Source organism: Microtus pennsylvanicus, chromosome 9 (assembly GCF_037038515.1).
Source record: "Microtus pennsylvanicus isolate mMicPen1 chromosome 9, mMicPen1.hap1, whole genome shotgun sequence".
Taxonomy (NCBI): domain Eukaryota; kingdom Metazoa; phylum Chordata; class Mammalia; order Rodentia; family Cricetidae; genus Microtus; species Microtus pennsylvanicus.
Window position 1 is genome coordinate 87,889,721 of NC_134587.1, and position 25,684 is coordinate 87,915,404.

Consider the following 25,684-nt stretch of genomic DNA (forward strand, 5'->3'; position numbering starts at 1 on the left):
ATCTGTCTTCTCTCCAAAGTTACCAAGACTTTGGATTTTTTTTAAAGTTTCATGTGTGTGTGTGTGTGTGTGTGTGTGTGTGAGAGAGAGAGAGAGAGAGAGAGAGAGAGAGAGAGAGAGAGAGAGAGAGAAAGAGAGAGAGAGAGAGAGAGAGAGAGAGAGAGAGAGAGAGAGAGAGAGAGAGCTTTGTGGTTGCAGTATGATTTATAAATGTTTGTGGTACTTACCCAAAGGTCTGTCTGTTCTTCTTCAGTTGGGTGGCAGATTGCTTGAGTCACCGAAGCAAAGGAATCTGTGTGGTTGAAGCCTGAAGAAGGAGAACAAAGAAAAGCACTATGCCGTTAAATGTTCTTTTATTATCTAGTCTTTACTTTGGTATATTAATTTATATAAGTATAAAAATTAAGTCACTTGTTCAAATACTCATGCAAAACAAAATCGCTTGTTTCATGACTTGACTCGACCCAAGGAGATTACAAAGACTGAAGTGGCTGGCCTATCCTGATGCTGTTTTTCACATACACATTTGTGATACCAGCTTTTCCAGCCAGTTCCTATGGAAGTGGTACAGAGACATAGCAATGCCAGGCAAAGTTTTTCCTCAAGAAAGTTAGGTAAACAAGAAAATATAACAGACACCTCACATGAGTGAATTCCTGAAGGAGGATGGATGTTATGAGCCTAGAAGGCAGAAGGCTGCTTCCATCAGGGAGACTGTTCACACTTTCTGGAACAGGTGATCTGACAGCTGCAGTTGGAAGGGAGCATGGGAATAGCAGGACAGGTACATGGGACACAACACCCAGCCTTCGAATAGATGGACATAAAAGGGTGGAATGTAATTCATATCAGATTGATAAAATGTTTGTTTTAAAGGCTTTGGAACCCTGAAGAAACTTTTCATACAAGACACTGAATCTTCTCCTATATTGCAGATACATTGGTAGCAAGGTGATGGGCACTCAGCAGTGAATATAAAAAGGTTTGAGCCATGCCTCTGTCTTCATTGAGACTGACTGACACAGTGGGTTATAATGACAAGGAGTAGTGGTCTCTGGAGAGTCTGTAGTGGAGCAATGGAGAGAGAGAGAATATTTTGAGTTGCAGGGAAGGGACTATTAAGGCAATGACATCTAATAAGATTGGGGCAGAAGACAGATAGGAACATGGAAAGAAGAGGAAGAGGGACAGACTCACTTACGGGCAGGGTTAGGAAGTCATCGGGGAGAGGGAGCAATCTTCAGAAGAGCCTGGCATCAGGAAAATAAAGTGGTGTGTCTCAGAAAGGAGCCTGTGTCCTGAGACTGGAATGCTGTGAAATTCAAGCAGGAGGCATGCTGGAAAGTGATAGTTTCTTTTTTTTTCTTGACTTGGTTAGAGCCAAGGTAATTACAAAAGCTATGGGGCAATGGAGCTTGCATTATACTCAGGTTTTGTATGTATATATTAGTAGCAAAAATCTGCCAGAATCTGTATTTTCCTGTGCTGAATAGACGTTAAGAGTTCTGAAGTTACCCTCGATGAAGATATATTATTTCATGGTGGGTAATTATTCCTATGAATGGCTCTTTTGAATGTTCTCTGTGTGTCAGTGACACTCAACACATCAGGAGTACCTCCCGGTGATTAAACTTAGTATACCAGGGTTTGTTTCTGCAGATAATTAAATTTAGTGTACCACATTTCTCTGCAGGTGGTTTAATTTAGTACACTAGGGGTTCCTGCAAGGGATTCAGATGTTTCCCTTCTTGAAGCCACCTAGAGTTTTGTGGACAAGAAATGCCAAGGCCCTGCATGGTGCAATATGTCACTTCGATCCGTCAGGTCTAAGATAAAGGACTGAGCACAGAATAATGTCTGAGTGCTGAGTTCTAAACTCGGTGTGAGGACTCTCCGATCCCATTCCACTTTAGAAGGTGAGGATTCCCTTATGGCCTGGGTGTGCCTGTGTAGCCAGAAGACTCAGGCTGACTGTGGGGCAAGGGGGCAAACCCGTAGCCAGAACAAACCCTGACTCCACAGTACAATTGGGAGTCCACAGAGATGAGTACGAGCGGTGCTGCTGGGGAAGCATGAAGCACTCTTCTAGAAGATCTGTGAGCGTTAACTCATTTAACCTCCTCGGCTACCACAAAAACAGATACTGCTTGGTTCCAAATAAAATGGATCAGGTAGCAATGCTTCAGAAAATTACAGATGATAGACATGGCATGTTAGTGTGTGGCACTTATGGGTACTATTGAGTTTAGCCATGCCAACAGAACTGTGGTTTCTACGTATCAAGTGACTTAAAAGCATCTCTGGCTATTACCTCTTATCTTGGCAAAGCTATTTTTAGGTTTTAGCAATTTGATTTTCCTTGCAGATACATAGAAGAGATTTAAAGAAACTTGTTGGGACAATTTGTATCCTATGCAGTTTCATAAACAGTCATAAGGAAATGGACATTTGCCTAGATTGTCCATTTCCAGTGCTCACAGATTTTTTGGTGTTTTGAGATTTTTTTTCCCTATCAGCCTGCTCGCATACACATTTAGGGTGCATCAGGGGTGCTGCAGTACAGCCAGAGGAGTTCTGAGCAGATTTCTGAAGCACTACAGACGTTGGGACATATATTATATCTGAAGATCAGGGGGAAAAGTCTATGATGAAAATAGAGTAGAAAAAAATGGTTATTTCTGTCAGCACTAAAAAGCAAAGAGAGTCACTGATTAAGGTCACTGCCAGTTTCACCAATGGGGAAAGTGCTTTAGCAAGCAGTCAAGCCCTCATGTTCACCACGCTCTGTAGCCTGTGAGGATGGCCTGTCAGTGTGTCTATGATCAAACACAAAGAGGATCCAAGAGTCAACTAGACAAGATATTTTTTTTAGAATTACTTATATAGTGCCTAAGCTATCTGAAACGACCAGCACATAATGTCTATATGTCTTCCTTTCCCCTGTCTCCTTTGGGGCCATCATCCTCAACATACTGACAAGAAAAAGAAGAGGAAGAGGGGAAACTAACCAAGAGCCAAATTAAGATGTGTCCAAGGGTTCCCTGGAAATAAAATCTCAAATCTGCAATCTGAGTCTTTCCATCAGATTTATTCTAGAACCACAGCCATTGATAGGAGATATTAAGATATGAATTCTTCTTCCCAAGCTAATATCCAAAACCATATTTGCTAGTTATTAACCATCATGGCCTTCTTTGCAACTCAAGTGAAATATATTAAATGCTTTTCCTAACAGCAAGCCTCACACGCGGGCAAAGATACTTGTAAATTGACTTTAGTAACACTTGCATAATGTAATAGAACTTGTTAACAGGACGAAAATGGAGAGATTTCACATCAGAGCACACTTTCCTTTGTACAGACAGCTGGCATGCTTGGACATGTAGGTGTCACAGGCCTCGATGGGACCCATCGAGTCACTTCACTGGTGATCCAATGGAGGACAATAACCAGAAAATGTGCCCTGCTAATCTAATGCTGTTAATTCAAGGACCCTGCTGTGGGAGGCTGTTCCTCTGAGAAGCTTAAAAGAGCAATGGCTATACAGCAGTGAATGCTAGTTAAGACTTCTCTGCACATTGGGTCTTGCCTGGGACAGTTGACAGCTAAGATATGAATTGAAACCTGTAAGAGCAAGTTGTCTACTACACCGAATTGGTGCTCATATATCTTGACCTCTCAGGCCCCCTTGTAACTCTTCTTCCTTGTACAAAGTAAGGGGATCCATTGCGTTTCCACACATGTACAAAATAAATATTTTGCCCCTGTTTTTCACGCTTTCTCCTTTGCTCTTCAACACCCTAATACGTTCCCTTTATACTCATGTCCCTTCACTGACTTCACATCTGACACAAAGCATGTGGTACTTTGTCATCCGGGACTGGCTTCCTTGTGTCCTACTCTACCTCCGGGTTGAAACAAAGGCTGACTACACTGTATCAACTCAGTTCCTCACATTGGCTTTCCTGTTGTGGGGCTCGGAAGATGTATTTTTAAGCAGGAGACAGGTCTCTGTTAGTTTCTTAGGCAAATGAAACTCTCTCCTCCTCCTCCTCCTCCTCCTCCTCCTCCTCCTCCTCCTCCTCCTCCTCCTCCTCCTCCTCCTCCTCCTCCTCCTTCTCTTCCTCCTCCTCCTCCTCCTCCTCCTCCTCCTCCTCCTCCTTCTCTTCCTCCTCCTCCTCCTCCTCCTCCTCCTCCTCCTCCTCTCCTCCTCCTCTTTCTCCTTCTCCTCCTCCTCCTTCTCCTCCTCCTTCTCGTCCTTCTCCTCCTTCTTCTCTTTCTTGCTTGGGTGTTTCAGCTGTATAACCCTTAATACCCGAGAGAATAAAGGTGAAAATGGACCTGCCATCGAGGGTCCATCTTTCTCTCCAGTTCATAGCCAGTGAATCCTTGCTGAAGTCCCTCAAACTCAAGCCTGTCCTGCCCACTTTAGCGGCACTTGAAGGTTCTGTGCGATGGTATCTAGCCTTCTGAAGTGGAATCATGTATCTTTTCATAAATGATAATGAGTATTTACTTATATTTGCTGAGAGGGTAGTAGACGTTGCAGTTTATAAACTAATATTAGCACATGACCAGAATTAATAGCGCTAAGCCATTATTCTGCCTGGATATCTACTTGCAACACAATGCTTGAGAGCTGGGATGTGCTCCTGCTCTATAGATTCACATGAACATCATCAGAATTCCTGAAATGTAAGGAGGGACACAGGCTAGTATTGCTGCTTTGAATTTGTCATGGTTGTAGACAAACTTACCTGAATTAACATATTTATGCCATTATCATTAGATTTTATATTTGATTATCATTTGGGTTTATTGTGCAATTGTTGTACTATTGGTAAGTTAGTTATTGGGTTGCTCTTGCTAAGATATGTGTTATTATTTTTCTTGCTGAGTCTAAATATATAGAGGTATGTCTCTTCCTAAGGGAAACAGTTCAAAGATTTGAGACCTTAACAAAATGGTAGTTGGGCATGAAAAGAAATCCTTCATGAATGTGACACTTATTAAAGAATTGGGGACTGGAGAGATGGCTCAGTGGTTAAGAGCACTGGCTGCTCTTCCAGATGTCCTGAGTTCAATTCCCAGCAATCACATGGTGGCTCACAACCATCTGTAATGAGATCTAGCGCCCTCTTCTGGCATGTGGGCATAAATGGAGGCAGAATGTTGTGTACATAATAAATAAATAAATCTAAAAAAAAGGGAGAGAAATGCCCTAATGGTCCCACAAGCTATTTAAACTGCCTCCCAGAGAATAAGTGGTCTTCCCTCTTCTTCTTTTGTCATCTGAGGCTTCTCAGATCCCTGCCACGGTGGACTGGAGAATGACAGAAAGCTTTCTGACCAGGTTAATGCCTCCGAGGGAAAATAAAATACATTCCACTTAAAAAAAAAGGAATTGTTGGCTGTTACCAGATACTTTTAGAAAGGAAAGGTTTGTGGATTTAGATACCCCAGGAAGAGATGTAAATAACGGTCAACCTCTTGGTAGTCTTGCCAAAGAGCAGCTCCAGATATCATGAGATCCATTATCATCTTTGTTTCTAATCCACTTTTTGCCCATTTCCAGACATTCATTTTATTCTCAGAATGCAAACTTCACTTCCTATTCGTACTCAAATCAGTGTAGCATTTCTTTATGCTTTTTAGGCATGATATTTACTGTGTCTTTGACATTTTTATTTAGTAGTTGGTATTAATGAATCTTCACAAAAGTATCAGCATCACTGTGATTTTGTTCAAAATGCATTGCTTATGGTTCTTTGAAGAAGCATGACTGTTCAGCCAGGAAGATACACAATCCAAAGGAAGAAACATGGTTATTGCTAGCATCTACTTCATCTTGCAACGGGTGAAATTAATATGGTTAACAGTCTGCTTCCAAATTCTATTCTTTTTGGCTTATGATTGAAGCAGTCTTTTTTAATCACCTAGGCAAAAGTCGGTACAAATCAGCAACCACACCCCCAATATAGTTAGGCTGTTTTTACAAAGCACACAGAATTTATTTTCATTTTCTCCTGATGTACTTTGGAAATTCCTCTGTGCTTTTGTTCTGATGTCTGAACTTAACTTTTCTTGTTCGCGCTTATACTCTCATCCAAGGACAGCGTCAATAAGAATGGATGCATTGGCTTCTTATGGAATATAGTATCTTACCGTCAAAATACATTGTTGTTTATATTTTATGTACTCTACATTTTATTCCCCGAAAGCTATTTCCTATTGCATTAAACTGGGCATATACTTCCAATCATCAAAATAATCAAGTAATAATATTAAAAACAATACAACACAGTTTCATACACAATAGAACGAGATAGCAATTCTAAAATAATTTCATTTAAACTAAGAAAACATGTATAAAATCTATCTCTAACAGTGCTGGCACACTGTAAGACCTAACAACATGTTAGGCTTTTCCTTTCCTTTTTCACTTGCTTTTCATATGAGTTTGATTTGTGAGAAAGCTTAGTATATATTCCACCTTTCAGCAAGCATTTTAACTCACAAAGTGTAGAGGAGTAGATTGGATTGATAAAAAACAGGCAGGAAAAATACTAGAAAAGACATGGGAAGCTTGGCAGTGGTGGCGCACGCCTTTAATCCCAGCACTCAGTAGGCAGAGGTAGGCAGATCTCTGGAAGTTAGAGGCCAGCCTGGTCTACAAGAGCTAGTTCCAGGACAGGCTCTAAAGCTACAGAGAAACCCTCTCTCGAAAAAAACAAAACAAAACAAAAAAGATATGGGAGAAAAAGGAATGAAAATACTTCCAGCGTGTCAGCTGAATTGATAGAAATTTTAAATTTTTATTATTTTTCATAAAATTATAGGACTTATAGAATATTATGGTATTAGTATATGGTGAACTATGGCCCTCAGCTTTTTATACATTGTTCTGTCTAGAAAGTATCTTTAGAAAAGATACTTTTTTTTCTTTAGAAAAGATAGTTTCTTCTTATACATATATGTATGTTTGTGTGATAAATTTGTTTAATTAAAACTCATTGCTTTTTGTTTCCTTTTGTTTTGTTTTTCAAGACAGGATTTCTTCATGTAACAGCCCTAGCTGTCCTGGAACTTGCTTTGTAGACCGTACTGGCCTCAAACTCACAGAGATCCTCCTGCCTCTGCCTACCCAGTGCTGCGATTAAAGGCATGTGTTAGGGCACCACCACCTGACCTATTGTTTATTTAAATATCTTCTTTGTTGAATGACCAAGTAATAATGCTCAAAACATCTAAAACAGCAACAGAAAATATAATAGTTTTCATCCCCACCAGACAAATTAATATTGAAGAAGTCCTTTTATACACAGCTAAATTTGTCAGTAGTATTACAATACAGTTACTAATTAAATGTACATGGATCCTTTAAGCCATCGCCAAACTAACCAAAGAAAAGATTAGGGGACGATAAAATTGTGAAAAATTTGCAAAAAAAAAAAAAAAGAATTGAAAACTATGGAAGAAAGACATTTTGACCAGTCATGGACTTTGGAAATTTTAGGAGCTTTGATAGAAATAAGAAAGTGAAGGAATGAGAACCAAAGAAATATGATGGAAATCTTCAGCTCTCCCAGGTTTGTTGTTGCGTATCGTCTATGTAATGAATATTTCCATTGCATCTCGAGTTCCTTATCCATCCAAAGGCAGTAAAAACAAGATGCATTTTACATCTGCTAAAGACTTCTGATGGGCACGCACACTGAAGGATTGCTTCACATTCGAGAGGAGAATGTTCCTCAGGAGACATTGCCATGAAATACTTACTGCACCTTCTCTTGTAGAAGCGAATGAGCTGACTTTGTAACATAAAGCTTACTATTAATACCAACTAAATTACACGGCTCGTGTTAAATATCATTCTTAGGAGATGGATGAGGTCTTGTTTGTTACAGATGATCAGAGAGAATAATGCAAGTTACATTTTTGCAGTGTTTTTGTAAAATATACGTTTGAGCTTTGTAGCATAGAGGACGTAGGGCTTGATAAAGATTTCTTAAAGATGATGGCAGGTGATTTTTTTTTTCTGGACTTGTGTTCTTTTAATTTCAGAATTACATTTTTACCAATACCCACCCCTGCGTGTGGGAACCTTTTGGATATAGCAAGGCTGTAGCTATACCTTTGAGCATACTTTTATTAAGCGGGGCAAAGACTCGTGTGCTTCCAAATATTGTTCAAATCTCCAAAGCCAGCTGAATAAATAAACATTATGTGATCTGTAGCCTGAAAGTCTGCAAATGACTCCTTGGGATGTAAAAAATAACTATGATTTCTTCTAAGTAATTCTTGGAGCCAATCATCAGTGGTTTTGTTTAAGTTCTGGGACCCCTGAGCCTCCATAAAAATAACTTTGAAATATTATATTATGTGTGAAAATTTTACACACATGCACATTTATAATCGGCAGACAGGGCCTCCGCCCTTCCTCAACCTGATAATCAACCGTAGGACCTACTCAAACATGAAAAAAAAAGAAAGATTCCGAACCCTAAAGCTCATAATCTTAGTGCCATTTAGAACCATGTGTCTTTCTGAAATCATCTATTACTGCAAATCTCTTGGTTATATTTCCATGAAGTGTCTGTTTCTCATTATCAACGTCTAAAGAAATTCGATACAGTTGTGTAACACTTGGCAAAGGAGTCTAAGGAAAAAAAAAATACACCCCACAGTTTTCAGCTTATCTTTTCTTTCCACAGTGGTAACTACTGTCTGACTTTCCTACTTGGGAGAGGCCAACTGGGACAGCAAGAGAAAAAAAAAATCAAACCAAAGTAAATGAAGCAACGGCTCTGTGCCCGGATCAATCATAGAAGCCGGCTTTAAACAACGATTGCAGTTAACAGACAGTAGGATAATGTGAACAGGGGAATGTTTTACTTTTGAAAGTCACTTTTTGCTTGGAAGATGGCATTGCACACTTTTGGATCAAGCTTACCAAACACAATGGGGTGTAGGGGCTGGGGAGATGGTTCAGATGGAAAAGTACTCATGATACAGGCCTGGGTAGCAGAGTCCAGGTCCCTAGCAGTCACACAATAGCCAGCCTCATTGATATCTCTCTGCAACCCCAGTGCTGATAGTGACAGTTGGAGCCCTGGAGCTTAATGGCTGGCCAGTGTGCTGCCTAATCAATGAGATCCAGCCCAAGTGCCCTAAAAATTAAAGTAAAGAGTAATTGAGAGAGATGCCTTGGTTGACCCCAAGCCTCCACAGGTACCTGCATGCACACATCCACAGGAGCATGTGTGTACAGAGGCACTGCATGCACACATCCACAGGAGCATGTGTGTACAGAGGCACTGCATGCACACATCCACAGGAGCATGTGTGTACAGAGGCACTGCATGCACACATCCACAGGAGCATGTGTGTACAGAGGCACTGCATGCACACATCCACAGGAGCATGTGTGTACAGAGGCACTGCATGCACACATCCACAGGAGCATGTGTGTACAGAGGCACTGCATGCACACACGCACGCACGCACACACACACACAATTAAAAGAATATGGCGGTGTCAGCAATATCTGAGATTTACACCATTCACAGCTATAATAATAATCTTTAGCAACTGCTTTTTTTTTTTTTTGTAAACCAGATGAAGAACTTACGGAGGACAGCCTATGGGTGCCTTTTTATTCGCGGCTTTAGTCAGATCCCAACACTACACATGACCTTTTCTCAGAAGTGAAGAAAAGAAACAGCGTGGGGGAAATTCTGTGAGGAAGAAGTTCCATGTTTCTCTTTCCAACAGGTGTGCCTCCTTTCTCCCCAGTTCACGGAAGTCAATTAATTTATAATTTATTCAGATATTGCACATACTGTGTTCAGACAACTCTAGATGCACATCTGATCAATTAAGACAGAACTCTGTTTTGTTTTTGTTTTTTTTTTTTTTGCAATTCAAGCTTTTAAAAAGCATTATAGTTAAAATACACTGGGAAGGCATGCTGGGATAATTGGTTGTCAACGTACATTGGTACCACTGAGTAGCCTTAAAATAGCAGGAACCGCAACCGAACACTGGAAAGGAAAGCAGTATTTCACTTTTTCAAATGAAACATATTGCACCTCTGAGCTCACAATGGGGTATTTGCTGAGAGCCTGTAATTAACTCATAATGATGAGAGGCGCAGTGATAAACATTTCCTTAGCCAAACACTCGCTTGTTTTCATAATTTCCCATGCTTCTGCTATGTCCTTGTCAGCTTTTTTACTTAGCTTGTCACTATGAATCAAGAAAACAACAGAGAAAAGGGCGGATCGGTTTTTGTTTTCCTGTGTGGGTATGTGTGGAAGGGGATTATTTGTTTTAATTTTACACGAAGGACTTGATAGAAGCAATCGCTTTATTAGAGAGCTCAAAAGGAGCGAGGCGGGAGAGGGAGTTCAGACATAGTCATACAATGATTTCACTTTGGAAGCTCAGAGCCAGCCAAATCAAAATGGCTCTCAAGTCTAGTCACCTCTCACAGCTGTTTTCTGAGTCATCTCCTGGCCCGCACACAGCCCTTGGGTTAATCTCCCCAAATACCTCTCCATCACGTGCCTTCTTCCCTCCAAACGCCGTAAGAATTGCCCAATACCAACAGAACAAAGTCTACATTCCTCATCAGGTATTAAGCCCTCTACAATCTGCTTCCAATTTTCTTTTCTTGCCTCATTCCCACTGTTCCATTATAACACAGTGGCTCTTGTGAGTTCTCTGCTCCAGTCTGGTCCAACTCCTTTGATAGGATTTAGGCTTGCTGGTTTTCTTTTCCTCTGACTCCTTTCTTTCTTTCTTTCTTTCTTTCTTTCTTTCTTTCTTTCTTTCTTTCTTTCTTTCCTTCCTTCCTTCCTTCCTTCCTTCCTTCCTTCCTTCCTTCCTTCCTTCCTTCCTTCCTTCTGTTTGCCTGCTCTCCCTCCCTCCGTCCTCCTTTTCTTTCTTTCTCTCTCTCTCTTTCTTTCTTTCTTTCCTTCTGTTTGCCCGCTCTCCCTCCCTCCCTCCTCCTCCTTTTCTTTCTCTCTTTCTTTCTTTTCTCTCTCTCTTTCTTTCTTTTTTTCTTTCTCTTTCTTTCTTTCTTTCTTTCTTTCTTTCTTTCTTTCTTTCTTTCTTTCTTTCTTCCCTCACAAGTCCTTAGGTTTGGATGAGAGAATGCTGCCTGGTGTAACAACCTGATCGGTCACATGTCCTAGCTCTGTACAAAACTGTAAGTCACATGTGAGCAGGAGTTGACCTCCTCCTTCCTTGCATGCTCTGCCATTTCTACACAGTATCCTGTGTGATGTGATAGTCATACTGTTGCTCCCAGAGCGATAGCCCAGCAGTCAGTTTCCCCATCAGTATCCTTTAGAAATAATTATGTTCTGACACAAATCGCAAAAGTATTTGCGTTGAATCTTCAATCTATAAATATAAACACAATGTATTTTATAATCAAATGGAGATTATCAGTGCACACAAATGCCAATCAAACACATTTCAAGTGCCATATCAGCCAAGGGCACCATGTTATCAAATCCCTTGGTTGTCTAGCACACGGCAAAATGACTTGGCTTTGCCTCTCTAGCTGCCACTGCATAGTGATTGCTCCTACAATAATTCTTCCTCCTCCTCCTCCTCCTCCTCCTCCTCCTCCTCCTCCTCCTCCTCCTCCTCCTCCTCCTCCTCCTCCTCCTCTTCCTCCTCCTCCTTCTCAGCAGACAGTCATGCTTTTGTCACGGAAGTGCAATTACAGTACCCTGCTCTCCAGCATCACCAATGGCTGCCCTGTCACACACGAGGAAAGTCTACATTCTTTCTGTGACTGCTGAGACCTCATCCCCTCCAGCCCTCCAGATACCCTGTTCTTCCTTTTACTGGAAGCTCCGTCTTCTCACTTACTTTCTTCCCCAACCTCCAAACTTCTTCCTGATTTGTTCCTAAGCTCATTTTAGATCATTTCTCTTCTGTAACATTTTTTTTTCTAAACTTCCCAATCTAATCCTCCCACAATTTTCGATCACCTAATTTCCTAACAGGCATTGGTGATATTTGAAATAAGCTTATTCATGTAGCTTATTCCTTGCCATGTTTATGTCTCTCCACCAAAAAAAGCAGGGGGTCTGTAAATACTTGTCAAATGAACACTTAAACTTGAAATACTCACCAATAAAAGACAACTTGGTGTTGCCTCCTGCTCTACCCAGATGCTGATGGTCTCACAGACACCAAATTTGCCACTCACTGATGGGTACTGACTTTTTCCCAGTACGTCCAGAGCAGAGGTCCAAGATTCAAGATGAATGTAACAGCTGTGTGCAGACTATAGATAAATTTGTGACCGCAGAACTGTGTCACACTGGTGAGTCTTCATAGAAGTGTCAATTGAAGGACCAGAATGCCGTATGGATGGGACACTTAAAAGTGTATTGGGAATAATTTAGCATTCATCACCGTGGTATCAAACATGGGGAATTGGTAGAATCGTGACTCTACTTTTGTTGACCAATGTTTTAATTTTTTTTGAGAAAACTATCCATCAAAATTATTACACAAAATAGAACTGAACTCAGTGCTCACATATTTATTTCCTGCCATATTTCTCTGTAGCCTGTCTATCCCAGCAGAAGTGGATAAGCAACAAGATATTTCAGTTTCCCACAGAAAGAAGCGAACGTGGAAGTATGACTTCTCTCCATCTTCTCCCCTTCCCATCCACCCCTTTACTCCCTTCCCTCGTTTCCTCACTTTTTTCTCACAACCCTTGGTGGACACTTATTAACAGAATAAGCAATTCACAAACCAGTTATAGGAATATCCCAAAAGGAAAATCACCTTAAATGACCTGATTTACAGCTGGGTGCGGTAGTATATGCCTTTAAGCCCAACACTTGGGAGGCAGAGGCAGGAAGACCTCCTGAGGCCAGCCTGGTCTAAAAACAAGTTCCAGAACAGCCAGTGCTGTCACGCAGGGAAAGCCTATCTCAAAACAACAACAACAACAACAACTAGAAAAAGACTGAACCAAACCAAACCAAAGCAAACAACAACAACAAAAAAACAGAAGCAAAAAGCATCTCTTGTTTCCAGGACTTTCGTACATCGTGAAGATTAACAATCTTAAGTTTAAAAAGATCTGCCCCCTCCAATTTCCAACTGCAGGCATTCTCTCTCGTTCTCTTCAGTTTAAATTGATGGGTCCAACCTTTCTGGGGAAGGTTCACGTGAGAGTGACACCGGGATATGCCCCGTGACACTGATCAGGACACTTTGTTCATAACGGATACACTACATGCATATTAATATTAATGTTTCAATTGTATTTGTTTTACCATTAAGATTTGGGGATTTGCCATGCAGATACATTTAGAGTGGTATATGCCGACTTTAACTTCTCTGCTGACCAAGCCTGTGCTGCTATGCGGAACACATCTGCTAAGTGTCTAATCAGGTGTGAAATTGAAAGTAAAATTATATAATGAAGGACTAATAGTAAAACACATTGTACAAAATTTTCAAAGAATCGATAAAAATTTTAAAACATTATTACTAGTCTTGCTGTTGCTAAACTTTACAGAAAACACAAAGAAAGCTTGTCGTGTTTTGTAACACCATGACAAGCTACAAAATACATTTAATTTTAATTTACTTTCATTAAACAATTATACAAACATTTTAAAACTGCGTTTAGAGCATAGTCTGCTATGTCAAGGGATTTCAGTTAGGTTCCTTGTATTGATGTCATGTAGCTCACAACAATTTCTAACTACAGTACCAGAGGGCCCAATGTCTCTGCCCTCACAGGTCCCCACACACATGAGCACAATTCCCTCAGACATATACATATACACAAATTTTGTAAAAATCCATCATTATAACAGAAAATGAAAACAGAATTCAGTGCACACATGTTTGTTTCCTTTTATAATTTTCTGCATCAGCTTCTCTGTGCCAATAAAACTGGATATGCAACCGATTATTTCAGTTCTCATGAAAAGTAGCAAAAATTGAAGATGCGGTTTTAAAAAATTACCTTTGCCTGTATTTCTATCAGAGCACCGTACCTGTTGAGTGGCTCATATACTGGGGATGATCTGAGTCTGAGGAGGCAGGCTTGGCGGACAGACGTCCCCTTATATACATTCATCATCAGCTAGCGTTGACATGGGTTAACTTGTGACCTTGATATATTATGACGAACTTAAAAATTAGACAAATGGTATATAAATACACCGCAAAGATTGATTGCTTGGACCCTGCTGACCTCAAATGACTTGAGAGGTTAAACGTGCGGAGAAAAACAAAAATAACGAAGCACTAGCAATAGTCAGACAAAAGCAGGCAAAATCCTGCTACCTAAATTGGCTTGAAGACACACCTGCCATTGTGCCATGATTTTGCACTGATTTACTTGCAACTTAATGGCATAGTAAAGTCAGCCATCATCTTTTACTGCCCGTTGGAGAAGCGGGGGAAGGAAACTGTCTTGGGATGGATTCTGCAGTGTGCACATTTACTGGTTCTTAAATTAAACTGCTTTTCTCCACAAATTTGCCTAGGCATGTGCAGTAGCCCACTAATTTGGATTGCTTGAGGCCGTGGAACTGTTGAGAGGTTCCCTTCACGAACAGCAGATGACGCACCAAAGCGCTGGAACGTTCTTCTGAGAAACTGAGCTTCAAAGAGCCGCACTCCACCAGAGGGGTTTGGATAAAACTTCCATCCACTCTACAAATCGTAGACATTGATTTGAAATAAATTGTGACTGATGATCAGTCGATGACAATTTCCATAATCATTATGCCGTCAGTAATTTATCAAGGTAATGATATTTGTGTCCCTGATGTCACATTCATCCTGTACTGGGGACAGAAGAACATGCTGTGATTTTTAAAAGCCCTTATTAAGAACTGAGTGGTTGGGCCATACTTCCAGTCATATAGCGAGCAGTGGGATAGCTACAAGAGAATAAAGTATTAAAAAAAATCCTGCTAGGTTTGTAATAAAATTCTTTTGACGGAATTCTTCTCTTTCACAAAGGCAGAGACCTATGCTTACAGCATTTTAATTAAATCAGCCTTATCAAGATTGCTCGATGTCGTTTGCCAATACACTTTGGAAAGAGATATTAGAGCATGCTGGGCAAAGCAATCTGCCCAGGCACACCTCCCCCCCGCCCCCGCCCTTCACCCTCTTGGACCATTTCTTCCTAGTGCGCTGCCCTTCCCTAGATTGCTGTGATTCCCTAGCAACGATGATTGTTTAGCATGCATGTAGTCAACAGATGTACCTATATCCTGCACTTACTCGCATTAGGTTTCAGAATCCCTGAACAATATTCGCTCCCATCTCAGAAGGAAAGATAACGACATTAAACACTAAATGTCACAAGTGTCTCTTCACCAAAAGTGAAAGTGAGCTGAGAAAGTCAACGAGAGCGATATAATTAACAAAATTAGCAAATGTGTTTGGAGATTGCCCTTATAAGATGAATTCCGATTAGATTGCAAATGTTATAGGATCATTTATATTTTCATTAGAACATGGCTTAAACACATATAATCCAATGTCATTTCAAGAGTTTAGTGAATAATTCGAGTTTGGCAACTTCCTGTGCTCCATAAAAGTTCCTATCAAGCAAAGAACTTTGAAATTAGAAACTAAAGGATTAGCTATCCTTTTTTACTCTGTTTGTTGTGTGAACACATCATCCTGTGAGGCGATCCTGCATATGTCACATGTCCAGGAAGTCTCTAGCTAAGAGTCAATCAATCAATAAGTTTTTGTAAGCGTCAGTTTCTAGTTGCTTCAAAGTATGTAGTCAGCAAATGGGGAACTTGTTTTAGGAATCGCTCTTTCTTTCCTAGTCTGAAAGAATTATCATAGCCCTGTGGTGACTTTAATCTTTAAGAAATCCCATACTGTATGGTTTTTTTTCCCTGGAATTATTGATTAGTGTCATATTTACTGCTTTCACCATGGTAGAATGACTATAACATGGCATTTGCCATCTTAGCCAGATTTGTATATTTATTGAATTGTTGTGCATGTGTCTGGGAGCATGTATGTACCGTGGAGCATACATGGAGACCAGTGGACAATTAGAAGTTAATTCTCTCCTATGCACATGTGAGACCCACAGTGGATCAGATTCAGGATGCCAATGTTGAGGGTAGGTGCCCTGACCTTGTGAGCCATCTTGCCCACCCTTAACTATTTTTAAGCATATAGTTTGATGGCATTAAGGACACCCATTGTGCTGTGCAATCACTGTTACTGTCTCTGAGTTCTTGACCTTCACAGACATTTCTGTTTGTTACCTCAAACAGGGGTAGATTATGACAGTGACTTCCTATTATTTTAGGATAGTAAATGAGATAATATGGCTAGTACATAAGAAATGGTGAAACATATATACCAGCTATTTTGATTGGTTTTTGTAAAATAAATGTATTACTTAAGTCTTTTAAAAATAGTGTTCATGTTCACATATCAGAGAACTATTTGGAGAAGTCAGTTCTCGCCTTCCAATATGGGACCCGGGGGTAGAACCAAGGTGGTCAAGAGTTTTTGGCAGCAAACAATTATTTTTTTCTCATTGATCCATTGTGTCAGTCCCCTACCTCAAGAGTAAACTCCTGAAAACATCATAACAAACACTCTTCATTTTAATAGAACATAGATAGACCTTTCAAGCTCGTGCAATGGAAGGCCTGGTGGCTGTATCGCTAAAAGTTATCTATGGGTTCAGTCTGATTCCCACTAACATTTTAATTACATTTTTTGCTCAAACAGAAAACCATAATCCTAAAAATTCACATGCAAGCACAAAAGACTCCAGGCAGCCAAAGCAATTGGAACAAAAAGAATGATTTTGGCAGTAGCACAATGCCATATTTTCAGCTATACTTGAGATCTACAGTAACAAAACCAGCGTGGTACTGTACAAAAAGAAAAGTCCATAAGCCGGACAGAATAGAGGACCTAGAAATAAACCCACACAGTGACAGCTACCTAAATTTTTAAAAAGATGCTCCAAACATACATTGGTTAAAAGATGGTGTTGGGGAGACTGGATAACCGTTGTGAAAGAATGAAACTAGACACCTATCTCTCACATTGTGCAGAAACCAATTCAAAGTGGGTCAAAAACCTTCATGCAGTACCTGAACTTTTGAAGCTGCAGGAGGAAAATATTTTGAGATAGATATAGGCAAAGACTTTCTAAAACAAGATTTCACTGGCTCCAAAAATTTAAACAAAGATTTAACACATGTGAATCCATGAACTTAAAGCCTCTGGTGAGCAAAGGGAAAGATTAATTGAGTGAAGAGACAGCATAAAGAATGGGGAAGAATTTGGCAACCATGTGTCTGACAGATTAGTATCTAGTATGGAGAAAGGACTAAAGAGAAAATAATAAATAAATAACCCAACCAATAAAAATTTAATTAATCAGACATTTAAAACAGATAAAACCAGTTAAATAAGTGAAAAATGTACACCATCCGTAGCTATCAGAGTAATGCAAATCAAAGTATGGTAAAATTCCCTCCCTTTGCAGTTCGAATAACTGTCATTAAGAAACAACAGAAAACAAATAAATGCTGGCGAAAATGTGGGTGAAAGAGCCTCATATTGCTATAGGGAATGTAAATTGGACAAGCCATTACAGAAGTTAGTACAGAGTCCCTCAAAATGAAACAAAACAAAACAACAACAACCATCCCAACAGGAGAACCACAGTACAACCCAGCTAAAGCATTCTCTGGTATTTACCAGAGAATTCTATGTCAGCATGCCACAGAAATCTTTGTATACTTATATTTATTATAACACCTTTTGCAATAGCCACGTTATAGACTCAGCTTAGCTGTCCATCCACAGTTGAATGAACTGAGAAAATATGGTATTTGTAGCAATGGTGTCTTATTCAGCCATAATGAAGAATGAAAATATTCCATTTCCCGGATAATGGATACAAGCACAGAGCATCATATTGTGCAAAAAACAAGCCAATCTCAGAAAGGACATTACATGTTTCTTTTTATTGTGTGTATGTGTGTGTTATTTATATGGCATGAAAATCAAAGTGAGACTATCCAGGGGCTGTAGTGATGGCTGAGCAGATAAGAACACTAGAGGACTTAGGTTTGATTTTCAGCACCCACAGGGCTCCTTACAATCATTTATGATTTTATTTTCAGAGGATCTGGTGAAGTCTTCTGGCCTTTCTAGGCACCAGGTATGCACATGGTATATAGACATATTTCAGGCAAAACTCCTATAGCACACACACACACACACACACACACACACACACACACACTCACACACACACACACAACTTTAAAAAAATAAAATAAAGTGGAGAACTACACAAAGTTCAGTACTCTATGGGCATACAAGACGTTTACACCTATACACGCACCTGGTCTTGCATATACATGTGCACATATAAGACATTTACATGTACATGGTCATACATGTACATGTGTATATACAAGGCATTCACAACTATACATGCACTGGGTCATGCATATACATGTGCACAAACACATACTAGAAAACAAAGCAATGGAAATGTCCAGAGAAAGAAAGGTGACTAGGAAGACTGGAGGCTGGGGAAGTACAAGGTATAGGAGTGGACATGGTCAAAGTATAGGCTGTATGTGATAGAAAATGTCTTTGGGAAACACAGCCCTACTTACAAAGATTATACGCTGTTACTGTCATAAAACACAGACCCAAGGCAATATGGGTATAAAAGGATTTATTTGGCTTACTGGCCCATCTTCAAAGGAAGCCAAAGAAGAAAGTTAAGCAAGCATGGGAGGAATTCTGCTTGCTGGCTTGCTTCCTCTGACTTGCTCAGCTACCTTTCATTCACAGCCCTGCTTCACCTGCTCAGCATCCCAGTGGGTTGGGTTCTTCTGCGTTAATGTGCTCAAGAAAATGAGCCTTCAGACTTGCCCTCAAATCAATCGGGTTGAGTAGATTTCTCAGTTGAGGTTCTCTCTTCCCAGATAAGGCTCAGTTTGGCTCAAGTTGCCAAAAACGAAGTAGCACATATACCAACTGAAAGCTTTCAAAGTGAGAAGAAAAAATAAACTGACGGTGATCCACAGGGGTAATAGACACAGCACACACACGTGCTCTTGTCGGCGCTGAGGTGTGAGAGCCGTTTGTGCTGTTGATCGAGTGTCCGTCCTTTGCTATGTATTCTGCTTTGTATGTTCAGAAGCTATCTTGCTCCAAATTACTGGAATGCAAAATAAGCCTAACTCTTGGCTCTAAGGAAAAATGCATTCTATACAAAACTCTGTGCATTGCTAATGCTTCAATAACTATCTCATTAGAACCTTACCCCAGGTAACAAAGAAGAAGTTCTGAGTTACTGAAACCAGAGTTTTGAGTCTGGTGCTACTCTCAGGTACCAGACTAGTGGCTCTAGAAGCCATTTTATTTTAGGTTTAAAGATTTCTTTCATTTTCTTTTATAGGTATGAGTGCTTTTCCTACACACACACACACACACACACACACACACACACACACACACACACACATATGCCCTACTCATATGATCATGGAGGAAAGAAAAAGACATGTTCTGGGACTGAAGTTACAAGCTATTATGAGCCATGAATGGATAAGAATGGGTAAGAGAAACCAAACCCACATCCTCTGCAAGAGCATGGAGTCCTGTTCATGCCTGAGTCATCTCTCCAGCCCCTCTAGACGTACTTTAAATCTATTGGTCAGCCACTCTTCATGCATCGAGAAGTATGTTTAGAGATACACAGTTCCATGGGTTTCATATAAATCTTAATAGGCATCTTATTAAACGCACACAGTAGGCCTCCAAGCAGTTTAGAATTCAGGGAAAGACAAGGGCTCCAAATTTGCATTGCTCTGTATGCTTCCCTAAGCATATCTTTAGTTAGACAAATTCTTATTTTCCTGAAATTGGGTCTGTTATTTCCTCTGAATACTATTATTGCCTCTGAGTCATGAATTTGCTCACATGTTAACTGTATGTGTGCCTTAGTTCTCAGTTGCACTGCCAGGTCAAACACGAGGTACCTATCCCTACAGCATGGAAGAGAGAACCTTGTAAAAGTTCATTCTGGCAAAGGATACTTTTCATTAATGTCTTCTATTTGTAGAGCACTAATGACGCTATCCATTTCTACACATGATGATGTATGTACAGTTTGGATAATTGAAACTGGGACAGAGATCTCTACAATTGTGTTCTATGACAGGCTTAATGATGGAGTTTTAGGGAAGGTATGGAGCATAAATGCTAAAATAACTTGGAACTCATGGAAAGAGACAGATTTTCCTAAAAATATAAGGAGGTTGGTTTGTAAGAGAGGGGGGGAGAGATAGAGGGAAAGAGAGAGAGAGAACTCATACATGTAAAAGTCAGAGGTAATCCTCTCCAATGTTGTTCCTTGAAGGTTATCTACATTATGATTTTTTAAGATAGTCTGTCTTTGGCCTAGACCTCACCAGTTATATAAAGTCAGATGGGCTAGTGGTCCCCAAAGATTCACCGGTCTCTCTACTTTCCCAGTACAAGTGCAATACACTTAGGATCACAAGTGACAGGCCATTTTCCGTGTTTTTAGGGATAAAAATCAGGTCTGTACATTTCCACAGCAAACATCTGTGACCAAGCCTCTGCCTACCCTGAAAGCACCCTTGAAAAAGCAAGTGGAGCCCAGGCAGGGTACAAAAGCCGTTCCTAAGATTCCTTTGCTGTGGACTGACACTTAGGTGTCATGGGTAGAAGAGGCATTTCTTGAGGAGGTGGCACAACAGGGGTTGTGAAACCAACTCAGTGTCCAATAGATCGGTGGCTCAAGAGTGATGTGCTATGATAAAAGAGCTGGCCCTTTCCTAATGGTTCTAATCCCTGGACCATCCTACCTAGCCCCTCTTTCAGCAGCAAACCATGTCAGGCGAAGGATGCTTACCTTTTCTAGCAATATAACAGAGGAATTACATAATTCTGAAATTGTGGGGTGGAATTAAGTAGAAAATTGGATATAAGAGGAAGCATACTTAAGAAACTATATCTTAACAAGATTTCACGGAAACAAAAGGGGAAACTTCTAAGCAAAGCTGTTCACGCATCATATTTTTATAAAGATTTCAATAACAAATCAATTTCAACTTCTCTTCTTTAAAACATTAAAGTAACTGTGCTTCAGTTGATCTGGTAACCTAAAATTGGACAAATTCCTTGACTTGGTCCTTTACTAAGACTGAACCTTGAGGGAACAGAGTGTATGAGCAGATCAAAAGTAAGCAATGAGATTGGGCCAGCTATAAAATCTCTCCACTAAGGAAAAGTCCTGAGCCAGATGGCTTCACTCTGAACTCCATCCAATATTTTATCCATTTATTTGTTTCTATTTTATTCTCTCTTGCCTCCCCCTTGTGTGTATGATTAGTCTTTGTGTGGTGTATATATGTGTGTGTGCAATTGTACACAACCATGTATATGACTAGAGGCCAAAGGAAGAGGTGGGGGTTCCGCTGTATGAACCTGGAATTAGGCTGCATTCATTAAGCAGAACGATCGTCCTGTTGCTTGTCCTTAGGAGTGCTGAGGCTGTGGTACTTGCAGCCAACTCAGCATTTAGGAGGGTTCTGGGGATGTGAATTCTTGTTGTCATACTTGTGTATCAAGCACTCTTACTTCCGAGTCATCTTCCTTAGCTTTCCAAATATTTCAAGAACCATTATCAATTATTCTTAAAATATTCTATGTGGGGGCCATCTGAGGGGACCAACAAACAATATTAGAACTCATGGAACATGGCTGGGAGGTCACATGAGTGAGCCTTGGAGAGATAATGTCCTGAGGACTATGTGTCCCGAGGACCTCATGCTATCATTGAGCATAGCTCTGATTGTTGCCTTCATGATCACTTTGCCACTCTCCCCTCATAATCTCTGGGTTGTATGAAAACCCTCAGGGGTTTTATAGTCCCTCACTGGGCACAGTTACTGGTACTTAAATAATAGTGATTGACTTTTCCCAAGCATTGTTGCTGGAGCAAATTAATGATTCAACCACCACCTTTAGAAAAAATTTAGACATATAGAATTGTTGGTAGGGTTAAGTTAAGGTGATTTTTGCTAATGGTTTTGAGGTAGGAAATCTTGGGGAACAATGTAAAAAAGGCACACTTTTAATAGTTGACCAAGGGACAAGGTGAGGTCAGGGAACCAAAACAACGATAGCCTGGTTATTGCTGGCTGAACTACCTGTCTTGCTAGGATGGGTTGGTGATAAAAGGTGAACATTAATTCCTTGTACCCATTTCTGCCCTCAACTTCCTGATATAAAAAGCTATTGATAAGTGGGTATGTACCAAGGACTTAAAGGAGAGCTGATAGATGGTTTTTCATATATGAAAATTTTAAATTTGTGATTCTTTTAAGATTTTTTAAAATAAGATTTCTTTTTGGGATCAATATTATTAGTGCTTGGTCCTTTCTTTGTAATCACAAAATGCAGCCTGCCAGTAGAAGAACTGGCTGAGAAAAATGCCTTGCTTGTTTACACTTTGTTAATATATAACAAGTTGTTGGACATGAAAGTATGATGTTTCTTGGGGCAAACTTGTTTTTCACCTATCATACGTAAAGTGTTTTTACCACGTAAGGGAAATAAGAAACATGTTGCTTTTTATTTGTATTCATTGTAATCATTCTTTTGAAAAATAGAACATAACTACATTGTAAATTTTATATTGCTTGAAAGATTTTGATGGGCTATAAAAGCTGTAATGAAAAATATAAAGAAGTGAGAAGTAGAATCTTGTCTCGAAAAATCCACAAAAAAAGAGAGAAGGAAGTCATGAGGAAAGAGAAAGAAGGAAAACATCAGAAAGATGGAATAGAAAAAGAATATAGTAGAATAAGGGACAGAAAGAATAATAAAAAGAAACTTTGATAAAAGCTTAGAATAAAAGGTCTGTGTGGTGAACTGTAGAAGGCTAGTCCCTCTGCAAATTCTATACATGATTATTCTGGGCACACTGTAGTATTATTTGATATTAAAACCAGACAAGGACAACAAGGAAACAAAGTGACATGCTAGTATTCTTGATTAACATAACTACAAAGTTAAAAATTGAATATTGGAAAACTAAATCCAATAGCAAACAGATTAAATACTATCTAAATACAATTCAGGAAAATTCATCACAGGTATTCAAGGAAGGTTCAACATGGGAAAAGTCAGTAAACAGCATACAATGTGTTACTGGAATGAAGGATAAAGAAAAGGCTTTTGATATAATTTAACACACTATATGGTAAAAATGCCAAATGTATTTGGCATAGAAGAAATGTACCTCAACATAATAAATGCCATATTTAATAAATCAACAATTAACACTTTAACACTCAGGGAAAAGCGAAAAATTTTCTAATATCTGGAGCAAGATAATTATGTCAACTTCAATTGTTTTTATTCATAATAGCATTAGAAGATCAAGCAGAAAGGCCAGATAAGAAAAGAAAAGAAAAAACAAAAGCTCCTAAATAGGAAAACCACAAAGAGGCCAGCTAAAGCCCGTCACAAGACTCAGCAAGGTTGTAGGGAACAAGCCTGGCACTGAGTTCATGCCACACCCGACCAGAGCCAATGATGAGACCCAGATATCAAGAGCAATCTCATTTGTGACAGTTAAAATAGCGTAAAAATCTGACAAAATTTAAGCAAAAGAGGTAAGACTTTCTACAAAATAAACTATTAAATAGACTAATCAAGATGAAAACCATAGGCCGGGCGGTGGTGGCGCATGCCTTTAATCCCAGCACTCGGGAGGCAGAGGCAGGCGGATGTCTGTGAGTTCGAGACCAGCCTGGTCTACAGAACTAGTTCCAGGACAGGCTCCAAAGAAAACCATACATCCAAAAAGAAAAAGTAAAAGAAAGAAAAGGAAAACGGAAAAGAAGAAAAGACATTTATAAATTTGAAGAATCAAGACTATTAAAACATTCATATTACCCAAAGTTTCTAGAGATTTAGTATAATCTGCATAGAAATATCAATGCCATTCTTTATAGAAGCCAAACAACAATCCCAAGATTTGCATATTGCCCAAGAAATTCATAGTCAGAGCTATTGTTGACATGAAAAAGGGCACAGACACAAAGGGAACAGAACAGAGGCCAGGAGTGAACCCATGCATATGGAGCAAACTGATCTTTGACATGGGTGGCTAAGAACACACGAGTGAGATAGCAGCATTCTCAGTAAGAGGAGTAGAAATGAAATATCCATACCCAGATATGCAGACTAGCTGGGCCATTCAACCGCTAAACAAGCACTCTAAATGGATGTAGGATCTACATGCAAAAACTGTAAGATGCTAGATACAGGAATGCATAGAGATGTGTGTGTGTGTGTGTGTGTGTGTGTGTGTGCACTTGCGCGTGTATGTGCATGTGTGTGTGAGAGAGAGAAAAAAAAGAAAAAGACAAAAACAAAAATCAAAACTAATAAACATTAACAATAACAAAAGGAACTAGATTATACTAGAAGAAAGAAACAGGCTAAAGATGCACTCTGGTAAACATGAGAAAGAATCTCCAAAGGACACATATGACAAGTGGTTATGTTCAGAAAATATATGGAATTCAGAGTTAATAGTAAACCTTAAATAATAAAAAGTGAGCAATAGGCATTGAATACGTAGCTCAGGACAATAGAATTTCATTAACACCCTGGGTTCTAGCCCTAAAACTATTCCCCATCCCCAAGTCAATGATAGCTCTAAAGAAAATTTTCTCAAATAGGATGTACACTTTTTTTAAGAATCATATAAAAAATATCCTCAACATCACTAATCAGGAGATTCTACATCAAGGCTGCAGTGAGATGTCACCATTGTCCAGCAAGAATGAACAATATTAGAAAGACAAAGGTGGCAATAATATTGCAGATACAGAAACGCAAACAGATATGGAACTTATGGAAATCAATAGCAAGATCCATGAAAAGTTTAGAAATAGCACTATCATTGGATCCATTAATTTTCATTCCTGAGAGAATTAAATGAAACGGAATTAGTATATGGATGAGACACTTCGGTATTTATGGAGACAGGATTCGTAATAGCTCCCAGCTGCAAACAAATTTAATGTCCATCATTAAGTATTTTTGAGACATGTGATACATATACAAACACTATCCAGTCATAAGAGGAATGAAATTTTATCATTTTCAGCATCACAGATAGAACTGGAGATCATGTTAAGTGAAATACCTTAGACATAGAAATTGCCTGATCTTACTCATATGTGGAATATACAAAATATACATGTAAGTTATCACTTGGAAGAAAGTTATTAGAGGCCAGGGAGAGTAGGGGTTAAGAAGTAAAGGGGACATTAGTCAATGAGTAGATGAATAATCTAGGTGCTTTTGGATGGCAGAAGAGCACAGAAAACATTTATGTTGTCTATAATGTCAAGAGATTAAAAGAAAGGGTTTTGAATGTTTTAAGCACAAAGAAAGGCTGAACCTTTGAGGAGATCACCATAGGCAACCCAATTTAAATATTACCTAACAGAAACATGAATTGAAACATCAAACAAAGCCACATAAACTGGCAAATTGGGTCATGCTTCTGTGTATCAGTTAAAAATAAGTATTATTTAAATATAA

The 25,684-nt window shown here is 39.5% G+C and overlaps 1 long non-coding RNA gene across 1 annotated transcript in view; it reads right to left on the reverse strand.

Moving 5' to 3' along the window:
* Nucleotides 1–227: 227 nt before the first annotated feature.
* The window catches only part of LOC142856917 (uncharacterized), a 387,814-nt gene continuing 362,357 nt past the window's right edge, over nucleotides 228–25,684 (reverse strand). The window contains exon 3 of the long non-coding RNA XR_012911745.1: nucleotides 228–307. This is a non-coding gene — a long non-coding RNA (uncharacterized LOC142856917). The remainder of the gene's footprint in view (nucleotides 308–25,684) is intronic.